This window comes from Bufo bufo, chromosome 3, assembly GCF_905171765.1.
Source record: "Bufo bufo chromosome 3, aBufBuf1.1, whole genome shotgun sequence".
NCBI lineage: Eukaryota > Metazoa > Chordata > Amphibia > Anura > Bufonidae > Bufo > Bufo bufo.
Window position 1 is genome coordinate 198,018,936 of NC_053391.1, and position 14,071 is coordinate 198,033,006.

Here is a 14,071-nt window from a genome sequence, read left to right on the forward strand (position 1 = left end):
GTTCCATCACATCATGAAGGAACTTCTAATATTGGTATACACCATCAAATGCCACATAGTTACAGCTCAATAGTAAAAAGGAACACCAATAGACGAGCTAAAGATAAAACCCTAAAGACGGATAACATAATAAAAACAAAAAGAAAGACAGTAAAAAGGGATTTTTTTCAGGCAAGACCCTCACAAAGAAAAAAACAAAAAGAGGTAAAAGAGGGAAAGGAATAACTAAGAAGCTTGAAACTAAACGTAAGAGAGGGCGGGGTATATACAATCTCAGTCGCTATACCCTAAAAGATAATGAGCTGGCATTATTAGAGAAGGGCCTCAAATTTGCCCCCACCTCAAAGTTCTGTCCCTTTTATGCTTTTGTAGGGATTAAGACATTTCTGAGAAATTTAGCTTTAAAGAAATATTTCTTAAAAATGAACACTATCTCGTATCCAAACAAAAATAAAATTATGCCAACGGTTGGAATAACAACATCTATAGTACCTACTAATCGTTTACAAATCAATATGGGACCACAGCATACTGCTGACCCAGGTATTACTATTAGGACCCCTTTACATACTACGTTGAGACCTAAATCACATTTTAATCCTCTCGGAGAATACTCCGATGCTTTTACTGCTTTTCAGGCTCTGGTATTGAGAGATTTACGTAAAATTAATCCTAATGGCAAGCGAAAGGGCCCTCAAAACTTATCTCTTTGGGAAAAAAAGGCCATTAGGACACTACAAACTAATAACCAGATTGTGATTAGGCCTGCAGACAAAGGGGGGGGCATTGTTATTTTGGACGAAGACTCCTATAATATTGAATCAATACGACTTCTCAGTGACAAAAAAACATATAAAAAACTGAGTTTTGATCCAACCAATATATACAAACAACAACTCGGATCCCTTGCCAAAAAAGGTAAAATGATAGGCATTTTAACTAGTGATGAAGCACAATTTATTAACAACCAATGCCCCAAGATTTCGATCTTTTATTATTTGCCAAAAATCCATAAAAATCAAACAAACCCACCGGGTCGCCCGATCATCTCAGGGATAGACAGTTTGACGGCCAATTTATCCAAATATGTGGACACCTTATTACAGAATCATGTTCAGAAACTTCCAGCGTATCTTAAAGATACGAAACATATTTTACAACTCCTGGAAGATATAAAATGGGAGAATGACTATATCCTGGGGACCCTTGATGTCACCTCCCTATATACCGTGATTGAGAATACAAAAGGGAGAACAGCCACTGAATACTTTTTAGAAAAAGATGGTAATATGCCGAAAGAACAAATAAATTTCACTGGCGAATGCATTAGTTTTATTCTTACACATAATTATTTTAAATTCAACCAGGAGTTTTATCTGCAGACATGGGGCACCGCAATGGGGACCAGATTCGCACCGAGTTTCGCTAATTTATATATGGGCCACTGGGAGGATACTTATATCTTCCCCCAGGGCACACTCGGTGCGAATCTGGTCCTATGGAGACGTTTTATCGATGACATTGTTTTTATTTGGAAGGGTGGGGAACCTGCATTGAACAACTTTTTAAATGATTTAAATAAAAATGAATTTTATCTAGAGTTTACACCCATATTCAGTAAAAAGCAGGTTAATTTTTTAGATCTCACGATATTTATTGAGGAAGGGCAGATTCACACCAAGACATACTGTAAGCCAACGGACTGCAATAGCTACATCCCTCTCAGAAGCTGTCACCTACCCACGTGGCTCACTAACATTCCTCGTAGCCAATACATTAGGATACGTAGGAATTGTACTAATATTGGTCATTTTGAGGAAGAAACTAGAGACCTCAATATTAAATTTATTGAAAAGGGGTATAAAATGGAGGACTTGGAACCTACCATTAAACAAATTAGAGAGGTAAACCGCAACCTATTATTGAAGGATAAAGTGCAGGATCCAGAAAAACTTGCTGCAAATGATTGTACCAATGCCCCCATTAAAATTCCAATAATTACTACTTTTAATGAAGGGGCAACAACTCTTAAAAGAATTGTCAAAAAACACTGGGAAATGTTGCGACAAGATAAATTAATAGGTGACAGGATCCCCAAAAATCCCACTTTTATCTTCAGGAAAGCGCTCAATTTGTGTACTATGGTAGCGCCCACTGTTAAATTGCCCCAAACAAAGAAATTGAGTCACTTGACACAAAAAGGCTTTTTCCCATGCAAAATGTGCAAAAATTGCAGGAAAATCAAACACGGTACAACCAAGTTCCCCATTAGAGAAATAGGGGACAATCACCATAAATACAAAATCAATCAGTACATTTCATGCAATACCCGAGGTGTGATATACTTTATCAAATGTCCTTGTTTTAAAATATATGTGGGCCGAACCAAACGTGAATTAAAAACTAGGATGGGGGAACATCTCAATAATATAAAGAAAAAATATGAGGGACATCCTCTGTCCCGTCATTATACCCAATACCACGGAGGTATTTTTGCTGGTTCTTTTTTTGGGGGTATTGAAAAAATAAAACCAAATCTGAGAGGTGGAGACATCATCAAACAAATGTCAAGATGCGAAAGTAAGTGGATTTTCAGATTGAACTCCCTAGCGCCAAATGGCCTCAATCGCGAGATGGAGTTATTTGCATTTTAAATAACCATTATTGTGAAGCCCAGTTGATGTTCTTTATGGACAAGTAGATGTTACCCTTATCTATATAGGATTTTATGCGGGACTCTATGCAGTACGTTTGATGAAGTAAAAAATTAACAGTTGCCATGGGGACCGGGCGCCTACTTAACCCAGAACACAAACAGAACAACTATCCCTGACGAAGAAGCCCGTAGGCTTTGAAACGCGTTGGATCGTTTTTTGGTCTTTGGATTATTCCGTAGGTCAGTCGTGACGTCACGCCGCACGTTCCGGAACCCTGCACCAACATCGCTCCCTCGCGCGCACGCCAGCCACCGGCCGGGGCGGCATACGCGCTGAGAGGTAGAGCAAGAAGCAACAGCAAACAAGAAGTACTGCAGAATCATTCTATCCCACTGCCTACCGGACAGTCGGTGTTTACTCCTTCCGATTATACCCCAGGTCCCGCCAGGACAAGGTAATTACCAAACCTATCTATCCCATTACAACCCCAGCGCTGGTACCGAACATCAGTTTGTTCAATTTCTTTGTTTTATTCACTACTTTGGATCGGAGCAGCCGTAATCCATTTAGGTACCAAGCAGCGGCTCTGTCTGCCTGAGTGCATATAGAGAAAACACAATAGCGTTAGGGCAGGCACTATCGTATATACAAAGGGCCAGAAAAGAACCAGGGAAATGCTTAGCTCAGTTATATATCAGATTTTCAGTGCTATATTATTTTTTTTTCATAATTCGGACAACCCCTTTAATGAAAAAGGAGCCCCGAAAGTGGAGGAGGGTGCACTGCGCATGCGCAGCCGCCCTCCATTCATTTCTATGGGAGAGGCGGGGATTAGCGCTTGGTATTGGACGGACCCCGGGAAATCTGTGGTCCTTCAGCAACAGTGCTCCCTGCTCAGTTCTCGATATAGGTGCGGGTCCCAGCGATTGAACCTAAACCTATCAGTCATTAATCAAACTGTAAAATTACAATTAGTTAATTAATTCCTGATGATGCTGATGGACCGTGACTCCCACAAAGGCTCATATGAAAGGGCACAAGATTGAACAATGAACAGGCATTTGCTTGTTCATGTGCCAATCAGAGGGTCTACGATCAATAAAGAGCAAAAAGAAAGCTCATTATTGATGGTCATGTTCATGGTTCTTGCAATATTGGCACTAAAATGCTGTTTTGAAAAAAAAAAAAAAATACCATGGGCGGTGCATAATCTCCCATGACCCGTTCTCTAGCATGATCTTAAACTCATGCAACTGCTCGGATGTCATTGAGTCCATCAAACTGATTATGCTTAGCCTATAATGGTAGTTTGGGCTGTGTTGAATCGCCAACTCCGCCCCCTCCCAGCGGCGAATCAAGTCAGCACTAAACTCCTTCGCATAATCAGTTCGATTTGGCCTACCGGATCTCTGCCTGCTCACCAGGGCTCTCAAATTTTGGCGGAAACCAAAGAGCCTCTGTTGAGCGGAGGGATCTGGTAGGGGACCCGGATTGTCCTAAGCCGATGCATGAGGGACAGGAGGGCTGGCGCTGGCGATCCGTTCTGGTTCCGCCTCAGGAGGTTGTTCAGGCTCCCGAGTGCTGCTGGCACTTCTGTAGGAAAAAAAAAAGGAAAGTAAATAATTGTCCGTTAAATAAAACATCCATGTTCTATGCTATGTCTAACTTATACTATAGGGGGCTGGCCAAAACAGGGGAGCCAAACGCTCCGCTGTCTAAGACAGCCCCTTACTCTCAGACGGAGAGAACAGTTGTCCCTCTGACTATAGGGGGCTGGCCAAAACAGGGAAGCCAAACGCTCCGCTGTCTCAGACAGCCCCTTACACTCAGACGGAGAGAACAGTTGTCCCTCTGACTATAGGGGGCTGGCCAAAACAGGGAGCCAAACGCTCCGCTGTCTCAGACAGCCCCTTACACTCAGACGGAGAAAACAGTTGTCCCTCTGACTATAGGGGGCTGGCCAAAACAGGGGAGCCAAACGCTCCGCTGTCTCAGACAGCCTCCTACATTCAGATGGAGAAAACTGTTGTCCCTCTGACTGTAGGGGGCTGGCCAAAACAGGGATGACAAACGCTCCGCTGTCTCAGACAGCCCCTTACTCTCAGACGGAAAGAACAGTTCTCTAGTTGTAGTCGGAACCCAGGCGGATCAATTGGGCCCGGAACCATCTTCCTGCGACATTCTGGACTGGGGCTATGAGCCCTAAGGGGTTTTATGGGTCATTTTCTGCCAGCACCAGAGAAGGAGTGGACCCTTCCCATAGGCGGGGAGAGGAGCATGAGCTCGACTGTAACGGTCACGTCCACACACACACAGGGGGAAGGATAGTGACCACTGCGCTCCACCCTCACCCCTGGCCATGCCTATTTGCCTCACGAGTCCTGATGACAGGGGACAACTGGACGACATTCCTTTACTTAGGATATGTGCAGGGAAGACAGACAAGACAAAATACGGAACGTGAACGGACCGGGTCAGAACCAAGAGAGCTACTCAGTACAAAGGGTTAAGCAATGAATGATCAGGAGAATCCGGGGTCAAATACCAGGAGAGTAGAGAAGTACCAGAGGAGTCCGCAAAGAGTAGTCAGGTGGGAGCCGAGGTCACAATACCAGGAGGGATGCACAGTACAGGAGGAGCAGGCAAAGGATCGTCAGGGAACAGGATCAGGTGAGTATTCAGTAGTCCAACAAATAGCCAGGAACCTAGAATAAACAGGCAACCTGTGGCCAGCAGGCTGGCTGTATTTATAGTGGGGTCTGAGGGTTATGTGACGTGGCCAGCGTCACATGACCGACAGACAGACAAGTCGAGCACCGAGTGATCAGCTTGGCGCTCAAGGCAGACCTAGGAGCAGGGAGCCTCCCAGCTAGCAAAGCCGCCCTGGGAACGAGGCCAAACACAGATCCTCGCTCCCGAAGCTAAGCAGCAGGTCTGCGGCTGATGGGAGACCGAGTGCGCCTTTGGCGCCCCGTGACGTCAAGCAGGCACGAGGTGTGGTATTCAAGTTTTTTAGAGTATTGTTCAGAAAGTTTTGCATAGCATTGAATGCATTTTATACTTCTCTTGGGCTTCTTCAAAGCCACTTTAGATACCTATAGCAAGAGAGTAAGACCATCAGTGCAGAATTCCTTAAATATATCTGCATGTATATGCCCAGGGCATGCTGACTCAGCCAGAAATATATGCAGGAGCCATGCCCCAGAAATCACTCCATTAAGGGAGAGGGAGAGAAAAACACATCCCCCCCAAACAGAGACAGTGGCAACTACTATGCCCAGGCAGTGGCAACATCAGGGTAGGCTCCTGATCAACAGGGAGCGTGACCCTGCCGCCTCCCTGCCAGCATTGGAATACACCGCCAGAGGCCAGGGGACGTACCTAGGAGCAGATTACCTCAAGGGAAGTGCAGACTCCTGATGCGGTGCCCGTGTAAAAAATAAGAAATAAATATAACAATCCTTTTCACCTCCCTGACTGGCAGAGAGGCCTTCCTCTGTCCTGACGACTGTAGGGGCAGGAACACACTGGTGAACGGTGGTGGGAGGGGGTAATTTATTCTTTCTCTGTTCCTGCCACTACAGAGGTCAGGGGTCAATCTCTCTAATTGGTTACCGTCATGGTTCAGGGCTCTTTAAAGCAGTCCAAAACGGATCAGATTTGCCCTAATGCATTCTGAATCGAAATGGATCCGCTCACAATCTGGCACAATAGAAAACGGATCCGTCCCCTATTGACTTTCAATGGTGTTCCAGACAATAGAAGACATAACGTAATTCAACCGGATCGTTCATGATGGATGCATGTGGTTGTATTATTGTAACAGAAGTGTTTTTGCAGATCCATGACGTATCCACAAAAAAATGCTAGTGTGAAAGTAGCCTTAGGCTACTTTCACACTGCCGTTCAGAGCGGGTCCGATGTCTGCTCAGACGGATCCGCTCCTATAATGCAGACATTTGGATCCGTTCAGAACGGATCCGTCTGCATTATAGTTTAAAAAAAATTCTAAGTGTGAAAGTAGCCTGAACGGATCCGTCCAGACTTTACATTGACAGTCAATGGGGGACGGATCCGTTTGAAGATTGAGCCATATGGTGTCATCTTCAAGCTGATCCGTCCCCATTGACTTCCATTGTAAGTCTGGACGGATCCGCTTGCCTCCGCACGGCCAGGCGGACACCCGAACGCTGCAAGCAGCGTTCAGGTGTCCACTTGCTGAGCGGAGCGGAGGCTGAACGCTGGCAGATTGATGCTTGTGCGCCCCTTCAAACGGAGCTCACGAGCGGACACCCGAACGCAGGTGCGAAAGTAGCCTTAGCCGTTCAGCTGTGCAGTTATATGTTTTAAAGCCTTTTTTCGGGTGTATTAGTGGAAACAAAAATAATTTTAGCCGTTTAGCGGTGCAGTTATATGTTCTAAAGCCTTTTTTAGGGTGTATTAGTGAAAAAATAGGCCTGATTTGCCGTTCAGCGTCTCAGTTATATGTTTTAAGGGCTTTTTGTAGTATATTAGAGGGGGGAAAAAAGTGATTATTAGCCTTTGTGCTGTGAAGTGGCAAAATTACTGCCTTTTTTGGGGTGTATTAGTGGAAAAAAAAGGCTTGCTAGACATTGTGTGGTGAAATGACAAAATTACAGCCTTTTTTGGGGTGTATTAGTGGAACAGAAAGTGTTATTAGCCATTTAGCGGTGCAGTTATATGTTCTGAAGTCTTTTTTCAGGTGTATCAGTGGAAGAAAATAGGGCATATTTACCGTTGTGTGGTGAAGTGACAAAATTACAGCCTTTTTTGGGGTGTATTAGTGGGAAAAAGGTGTGATTAGCCATTCAGCGGTGTAATTATATTTCCTGTAGCCTTTTTTTGGGTGTATTAGTGGGAAAAAAAGGGCCTATTAGCCTTTGTGTGGTAAAGTGACAAATTAAAGCCTTTTTTGGATTGTATTAGTGGAAAAAAAAGGGCTTATTTCCCGCTGTGCAGTGAACTGACAATATTTCAGCCTTTTATGGGGTGTATTAGTGGAAATAAAGGGCTTATTTGCCGTTCAGTGGTGCAGTTATATGTTCTAAAGCCTTTTTCAGGATGTATTAGTGGGAAAAAAAGGCTGATTTGCCATTCAGCGGCATAGTTAAATGTTCTAAAGCCTTTTTTGTGGTGTATTAGTGGGAAAAAAAAGGCTTGTTAGCTGTTGTGCTGTGAAGAGACAAAATTACAGCCTTTTTTGAGGTGTATTAGTGGGGGAAAAAAAGTCTCATTAGGTGTTCAGCGGTGCAGTTATATGTTCTAAAACCTTTTTAGTGGTGTATTAGAGGGGGAAAAAAATATTATTAGTCTTTGTGCTGTGAAGTGACAAAATTACAGCCTTCTTTTGGGTGTATTAGTGGAAAAAAGTCTTATTAGATGTTGTGCGGTGAAGTGACAAAATTACAGCATTTTTGGGGTGTATTAATGGAAAAAAGTCTTATTAGTTGTTTAGCAGTGCAATTATATGTTCTAAAGCCTTTTTTGTGGTGTATTAGTGGGGAAAAAAAAGTCTTATTAGTTGTTCAGCAGTGCTGTTATATGTTCTAAAACCTTTTTTGGGATGTATTAGTTTTAAAAAAAAGGCTTGTTAGCCGTTGTGCGGTGAAGTGACAAAATGACAGCCTTTCTTATTAGCCGTTCAGTGGTGCAGTTATGTTCTAAAGCCTTTATGGTGTTTATTAGTGGAAAAAAAAAAACTGGCATATTTGCTGTTCAGCGGTGCAGTTATATGTTATAAAGCATTTTTTGGGGTGCATTAGTGGAAAATAAAGGGGCTTATTTAGCATTCAGCAGTGTAGTTATATGTTTTAGAGCCTTTTTTGTGGTGTATTAGTGGAAAAAGGGTCTTTATAGCCAATGTGGGGTGAAGTGACAAAATTATAGCATTTTTGGGGTGTATTAATGGGGAAAAAAATCTTATTAACAGTTCAGCAGTGCAGTTATATGTTCTAAAAAAAAGTTTGTGGTGTATTAGTGGAAAAAAGTCTCATGAACCCTTCAGCGGTGCTGTTATATGTTTTAAAGCCTTTTTTGGGGTGTTTTAGAGGGGGGGAAAGGCCTCAGCCGTTGTGCGTTGAAGTGACAAAATTACAGCCTTTTTTGGAGTGTATTAGTGAAAAAAATAGTGATATTAGTCATTCAGAGGGGCAGTTATATCATCTGAAGCCTTTTTTCGGGTGTATTAGTTGAAAAAAGGGCTTATTTGTGGTTCAGTGGTGCAGTTATAGTTTCTAAAGCCTTTTTTGTGGTGTATTAGTGGAGAAAAAAGTATTATTAGCCCTTTAGCAGTACAGTTATTTGTTCTAAAGCCTTTTTTGTGGTGTATTAGTGGAAAAGAAAAGTTTTATTAGCCGTTCAGCGGTGCAGATATATGTTCTAAAGCCTTTATTGTGGTGTATAAGTGGAGACAAAAAGGCTTGTTAGCCGTTTTGCGTTTAAATGACAACAATACAGCCTTTTTGGTGTGTATTAGTAGAACAAAAAATATTATTAGCTGTTCAGCGGTGTAGTTAACCACCTCAGCCCCCATAGCTTAAACACCCTTAATGACCAGGCCACTTTTTACACTTCTGACCTACCCTACTTTCACCGTTTATTGCTCGGTCATGCAACTTACCACCCAAATGAATTTTACCTCCTTTTCTTCTCACTAATAGAGCTTTCATTTGGTGGTATTTCATTGCTGCTGACATTTTTACTTTTTTTGTTATTAATCGAAATTTAACGATTTTTTTGCAAAATAATGACATTTTTCACTTTCAGTTGTAAAATTTAGCAAAAAAAACGAGATCCATATATAAATTTTTCTCTAAATTTATTGTTCTACATGTCTCTAAAAAATGGTTTGGGTAAAAGTTATAGCGTTTACAAACTATGGTACAAAAATGTGAATTTCCGCTTTTTGAAGCAGCTCTGACTTTCTGAGCACCTGTCATGTTTCCTGAGGTTCTACAATAGCCAGACAGTACAAACACCCCACAAATGACCCCATTTCGGAACATAGACACCCTAAGGTATTCGCTAATGGGCATAGTGAGTTCATAGAAGTTTTTATTTTTTGTCACAAGTTAGCGGAAAATGGTGATTTTTTTTTTCTTACAAAGTCTCATATTCCACTAACTTGTGACAAAAAATAAAAACTTCTATGAACTCACTATGCCCATCAGCGAATACCTTGGGGTGTCTTCTTTCCAAAATGGGTCACTTGTGGGGTAGTTATACTGCCCTGGCATTCTAGGGGCCCAAATGTGTGGTAAGTAGTTTGAAATCAAAATCTGTAAAAAATGGCCGGTGAAATCCGAAAGGTGCTCTTTGGAATGTGGGCCCCTTTGCCCACCTAGGCTGCAAAAAAGTGTCACACATGTGGTATCTCCGTACTCAGGAGAAGTTGGGCAATGTGTTTTGGGGTGTCATTTTACATATACCCATGCTGGGTGAGATAAATATCTTGGTCAAATGCCAACTTTGTATAAAAAAATGGGAAAAGTTGTCTTTTGCCAAGATATTTCTCTCACCTAGCATGGGTATATGTAAAATGACACCCCAAAACACATTCCGCAACTTCTCCTGAGTACGGCGATACCACATGTGTGACACTTTTTTGCAGCCTAGGTGGGCAAAGGGGCCAACATTCCAAATAGCACCATTCGGATTTCACCGGCAATTTTTTGCAGATTTTGATTTCAAACTACTTACCACACATTTGGGCCCCTAGAATGCCAGGGCAGTATAACTACCCCACAAGTGACCCCATTTTGGAAAGAAGACACCCAAGGTATTCCGTGAGGGGCATGGCGAGTTCCTAGAATTTTTTATTTTTTGTCACAAGTTAGCGGAAAATGATGATTTTTTTTTCTTTATTTTTTTCTTACAAAGTCTCATATTCCACTAACTTGTGACAAAAAATAAAAACTTCCATGAACTCACTATGCCCATCACAAAATACCTGGGGGTGTCTTCTTTCCAAAATGGGGTCACTTGTGGGGTAGTTATACTGCCCTAGCATTTTAGGGGCCCGAATGCGTGAGAAGTAGTTTGAAATCAAAATCTGTAAAAAATGGCCGGTGAAATCCGAAAGGTGCTCTTTGGAATGTGGGCCCCTTTGCCCACCTAGGCTGCAAAAAAGTGTCACACATCTGGTATCCCCGTACTCAGGAGAAGTTGGGCAATGTGTTTTAGGGTGTCATTTTACATATACCCATGCTGGGTGAGATAAATATCTTGGTCAAATGCCAACTTTGTATAAAAAAATGGGAAAAGTTGTCTTTTGCCAAGATATTTCTCTCACCCAGCATGGGTATATGTAAAATTACACCCCAAAACACATTCCCCAACTTCTCCTGAGTACGGCGATACCACATGTGTGACACTTTTTTGCAGCCTAGGTGGGCAAAGGGCCCCACATTCCAAAGAGCACCTTTAGGATTTCAACGGCCATTTTGTGCAGATTTTGATTTCAAACTACTAACCACACATTTGGGCCCCTAGAATGCCAGGGAAGTATAACTACCCCATTTTGGAAAGAAGACACCCCAAGGTATTCCGTGATGGGCATGGGGAGTTCCTAGAATTTTTTATTTTTTGTCACAAGTTAGCGGAAAATGATGATTTTTTTTTCTTTATTTTTTTCTTACAAAGTCTCATATTCCACTAACTTGTGACAAAAAATAAAAACTTCCATGAACTCACTATGCCCATCACGAAATACCTGGGGGTGTCTTCTTTCCAAAATGGGGTCACTTGTGGGGTAGTTATACTGCCCTGGCATTTTAGGGGCCCGAATGTGTGAGAAGTAGTTTGAAATCAAAATCTGTAGGTGAGAGAAATATCTCGGTCAAATGCCAACTTTGTATAAAAAAAATGGTGTATTTTTCGGGTGTATTAGTGAAAAAAAGGGCTTATTTGTGGTTCAGTGATGCAGTTATAGTTTCTAAAGCCTTTTTTGTGGTGTATTAGTGGAAACAAAAGTCTTATTAGCCCTTCAGCGGTGTTGTTATATGTTCTAAAGCCTTTTTTCAGGTGTATTAGTGGGGAAAAAAAGGCTTGCTAGCCTTTTTGCTGTGAAGTGACAAAATTTATAGCCTTTTTTGGGGTGTATTAGTGGAAAAATAGTCTTATTTTCCGTTCAGCGGTGCAGTTATATGTTTTTAAGCCTTTTTTGTGGTGTATTAGAGAAAAAAAAAGTGATTATTAGCCTTTGTGCTCTGAAGTGACACGAAGTTTACAGCAGGCCAGTGGACTACAGGCCCCAAGAATTATGCATTCAGCATACATAAAAGAACAAGTAAGTATGTGGGTGGAGGTAGATTACACGGTCATTGGATATCAATTTTACAGCAGGCCAGTGGACTACAGGCCCCAAGAATTATGCATTCAGCGTACATAAAAGAACAAGTAAGTATGTGGGTGGAGGAAGATTACACGGTCATTGGATATCAATTTTACAGTAGGCCAGTGGACTATAGGCCCCAAGAATTATGCATTCAGCGTACATAAAAGAACAAATAAGTATGTGGATGGAGGTAGACGGTCAATGGATATCAATTTTACTGAAGGCCAGTGCAAATACAGATCAAATACATATGTTTAAAAGAAATAAAAAAATATAAAATTGGATTAAAAACATGGCTACCGAAATACCCCCTCTTGAAAAAATAAACTAATGATAATAGTTGAAACACGTGGTCGTCACAGGTGTTCAATTCTTCCCAGGACCAAAATATTAGGCATTCAACAGACAGAAAAGTCATTTTATGCCAATGTATTTTCTTAAGACAGGGACCATTATTTGTTCTGGGTGGTGCCGGATATTTGTGGGCTGTAATGAGGAAATTCTATTAAATGTGGTCGTCACATGTATTGAATTCCTCCGAGATCCATGCCTCATTCATTTTTAGAAATGTGAGGTAGTCCACACTGTCGTGAGCTAGGCAAGTGCGCTTATCGGTCACGTTCCCCCCTGCTGCGGTGAACATCCTTTCGGACAGGACACTTGATGAGGGGCAAGCCAAGAGTTCCATGGAAAATTGTGCCAGCTCTGGCAACAGGTCAAGCTTGCACAACCAGTAGTCCAGGAGTTCCTCGCTTCTCATAGCGTCCACATCGGCCGTTAACCCGATGTAGTCGGACACCTGTCGGTCTAGGCGTTCCCTGAGGCTGGATCCGGATGGCAGCTGTGGATGGGTTTGCTGCAAGAATGATCTCATATCTGAAGTTACCAACACATCTTCAGTGTCCACTCCAGTCCTCAAAGACTCATCTTCTGTAAGGACAGCGTCCTGACAGCACACAAAAAGCCCTTTTTAGGGCTGGTACATCAGTCTGCTTTTATTTTATTTTTCTATATATACAGGGTGGGCCATTTATATTGATACACCTTAATAAAATGGGAATGGTTGGTGATATTAACTTCCTGTTTGTGGCTCATTAGTATATGTGGGGGGGAAACTTTTCAAGATGGGTGGTGACCATGGTGGCCATTTTGAAGTTGGCCATTTTGAATCCAACTTTAGTTTTTTCAATAGGAAGAGGGTCATGTGACATATCAAACTTATTGGGAATTTCACAAGAAAAACAATGATGTGCTTGGTTTTATTCTATTTATTGGTAACTTTATTCTTTCATGAGTTATTTACAAGTTTCTGACTAGGGATGAGCGAACGCGAACTGTATAGTTCGGGTTCGTACCGAATTTTTGGGTGTCCGTGACACGGACCCGAACCCGAACATTTTCGTAAAAGTCCGGGTTCGGGTTCGGTGTTCGGCGCTTTCTTGGCGCTTTATGAAAGGCTGCAAAGCAGCCAATCAACAAGCGTCATACTACTTGCCCCAAGAGGCCATCACAGCCATGCCTACTATTGGCATGGCTGTGATTGGCCAGTGCAGCATGTGACCCAGCCTCTATTTAAGCCGGAGTCACGTAGCGCCGCACGTCACTCTGCTATGATCAGTATAGGGAGAGGTTGCAGCTGCGACGTTAGGGCGAGATTAGGCAGATTAACTCCTCCAAAAGACTTCATTCTGTGATCGATCTGCAGCTGTGGATCATTGAAGTGCTATTATTGACTTGCTCACTTTTTTGAGGCTGCCCAGAGCGTTTTTAGATCACTTTTTTTCTGGGGTGATCGGCGGCCATTTTGTGACTTGTGGTGCGCCAGCACAAGCTATCACCAAGTGTATTTAACCATCGATAGTGTGGTTATTTTGTGCTATATCCTACATCAGCTGCAGGCTGAGCCTGTGTCACCGAAGTGCATTTAACCATCAACAGTCTGGTTATTTTTTGGCCATATACTACATCAGCTGCAGGCTGAGCCTGTGTCACCGAAGTGCATTTAACCATCGACAGTCTGATTATTTTTTGGCCATATACTACATCTGGTGCAGGCTGA